Source organism: Calidris pugnax, unplaced genomic scaffold, assembly GCF_001431845.1.
Source record: "Calidris pugnax isolate Ruff unplaced genomic scaffold, ASM143184v1 scaffold627, whole genome shotgun sequence".
Lineage (NCBI taxonomy): Eukaryota > Metazoa > Chordata > Aves > Charadriiformes > Scolopacidae > Calidris > Calidris pugnax.
The window spans coordinates 6,911-9,771 of record NW_015091352.1 but is presented as its reverse complement, the minus strand read 5'-3'; the positions used below and the strand labels follow the sequence as shown (position 1 = coordinate 9,771).

General features: G+C 43.4%; 1 long non-coding RNA gene across 1 annotated transcript; it reads left to right on the top strand.

Annotated features, from left to right (window-relative positions):
• The first annotated feature begins 1,487 nt into the window (after positions 1-1,487).
• On the top strand, positions 1,488-2,128 carry LOC106899340. The gene is made up of 2 exons (XR_001414040.1): positions 1,488-1,557; positions 1,938-2,128. It is a non-coding gene; the product is annotated as an uncharacterized LOC106899340 (long non-coding RNA).
• Positions 2,129-2,861: the final 733 nt, after the last annotated feature.

Here is a 2,861-nt window from a genome sequence, read left to right as displayed (position 1 = left end):
CATTCCTTCTTTCACCAGAACGCTGGAGGTCTCAAACGGCAGTTTGGGCTCACTTCCCAGCAAGCAGCAAATATAATCACAGTATATCCGGACTGTCAAAAACATTCTTTTCCATCAATAGCGGGAGGAGTTAATCCCAGAAGACTGCAGAGCCTGCAACTGTGGCAAACAGATGTTACGTACTGTCCGGAGTTTGGTAAATTGAAATATGTACATTCCTCTATTGACACTTTTTCAGGTGCTTTGTTTGCTTCTTGCCACACAGGGGAGAAGGCGCGTGACATCCGCAAGCATTTGATGCGTGCTTTTGCTACCCTGGGCATACCCTCTCAAATAAAAACGGACAATGGCCCTGCATATACCTCGGCTGCAACAAAAACCTTTCTCGACTCCTGGGGTGTGACACACATTACTGGCATCCCTCATTCTCCTACAGGTCAATCCCTAATAGAACGCTCTCAGCAATCTTTGAAACGTTTATTACAACAGAAAGGAGGAGTAGGGACTGCTACTCCGGAGGAACGCCTACAGAAAGCTTTATATGTTTTTAATTTTTTGAACTGTTCTTTGTTAGATAATAACCCTCCAATAGTTTAACATTTTAACATGAATGCTTCACTTGAGGCAAGAATTAAGGCCCCGGTGCTGGTTTGAGATCCTGAAACAGGTAAGATCATGGGACCATATCCCCTTATCACATGGGGCAGAGGTTATGCTTGTGTCTCCACAGAAAGAGGCCCTAGATGGCTTCCAGCAAAGAGTGTACGGCCTTTCCGTGAATCCCTACAACAACCAACCACTGAAACCCCTGATTATTCTCTGGATCATCCCTCCAAGCAGCAAATTGACAGATCTCCAGAGGAAGGTCGGGACAACGTAAACTGAACACTGCAGGCGAAAAAGGACTATATGTGAACCAGTGCAAAGAAGTATTAGTTGCAGAAATTTCTTGTACTTTTTGTAATACCTGTGACCCCTGGGTCCTGTGTACATGTCTCACTTGTAAGAAGGAATGGTGGTGTAGGGCGACGCTTGCTACCTGTCTGGTACCTGCTAATTGGTTTGTTCTCAAAACAGACTGGAGCCAGACAAAAGAGAAATGCAGGAAGATGCCTGGAAATTGCAAAAGGGAAAATTCCCAGGGCAAAATCCCCTGTCCATCCCGTGTTTAGAAAAACCACTGCATGGTGTAATTATACGTCAACAAACCTATTTAATCTGGTCAAGTTCCACTATCCTTACCACCGGGAATATTCCTTATTTGCGGGGACCGAGCAGGGCCTGCAATTCCCTCTTATATTAAAGGAGGTCCATGTAGCCTTGGGCGCCTTTCTGTCTTAACTCCTAACACCTCTACGATTTTACAATATTGTCTTTCTCATAGAGCAAAACGTGGTATTCATGCATATACCCCCGATTGTGATGATAACCTGGATTTTTGGACTTTTAGTAAATGCTTCTCTGCCCCTTTCTTGTTACCTGGCGCAGCCGCTGGAAAGGCCTTGGCAACTCTGGATAAACTTGGCTGCTGGCTTGCTAAACAGACTAATGCTAGTAGTAATGCATTATCTGACCTTTTATTAGATGTTGACAGTGTTTGACATGCTACACTGCAAAATAAAGCTGCTATAGATTTTTTGTTACTAGCACAAGGCCATGGATGTGAGGATTTTGAGGGTATGTGTTGTATGAATCTTTCTGACCACCCAGAATCGATTCATGCCAGTATTCAACAGCTTAAAGCAGGAGTTTTTAAGCTCCGGCAGGATGATAGTTGGGATTGGCTAGACAAACTTTTTGGAGGATGGGGTTTGTCAGGATGGTTATGAAGCTTTGTCAAAATGGCTGTGTATGCTTGGGTTCTCTTTATTCTTTTGTTACAATGCCTATAGAAGTTAATTGAGAGATCTATTAAGAAGATTCTTGTTGTGCAAAAGGAAGGGGGAGATGAAGGCCAGAGTTCAGCCAGCCTCAGCAAAACCCCAAGTGTCGCACAACTGATAAAAGAGGACGTGCTGGAACTCGTCGGCTACAAGCCTTGGGAGGAACAAGATAACAAGATTGTCTAGAAGGAACAGAGAGTGCTTGCTCTGTTGAGGAACACAGGCAGTAAATTGTGTTGAAAAAAGGATATGCTAATAATTTTGTGATTTGGGCAAGGAAGGTATGTTAGTATTAACCAATGAGTAAATTCCTAATGCTTTAGAACTAGCCAATCATTAGAAGACACGCTGTTTTTGCTATGGATATAAGGAACCTAAGAAATTCTAATAAATCGACAACGACATCTTGCTTGCATCGAGCTGTGTCCCATCTCTTAATCGCGGCACTGCATCAGCATGGGGGTCCCCGCATCAGAAGAGATGCAAGATTTTACCACTTCCTTCTACCTATCTTGAGATGTTCATCAAACAGAACTGTGTCCTTGACCACCTTGAGCCCTGGGAAGGGGATGGAGCATCTAGTCCTTGAAACACCATTTCCAGGAACTTGAAGGACAAATGAAGGCCAGAGTTCAGCCAGCCTCAGCAAAACCCCAAGTGTCGCACAACTGATAAAAGAGGACGTGCTGGAACTCGTTGGCTACAAGCCTTGGGAGGAACAAGATAACAAGATTGTCTAGAAGGAACAGAGAGTGCTTGCTCTGTTGAGGAACACAGGGAGTAAATTGTGTTGAAAAAAGGATATGCTAATAATTTTGTGATTTGGGCAAGGAAGGTATGTTAGTATTAACCAATGAATAAATGCCTAATGTTTTAGAACTAGCCAATCATTAGAAGACACGCTGGTTTTGCTATGGATATAAGGAACCTAAGAAATCCTAATAAATCGACAACGACATCTTGCTTGCATCGAGCTGT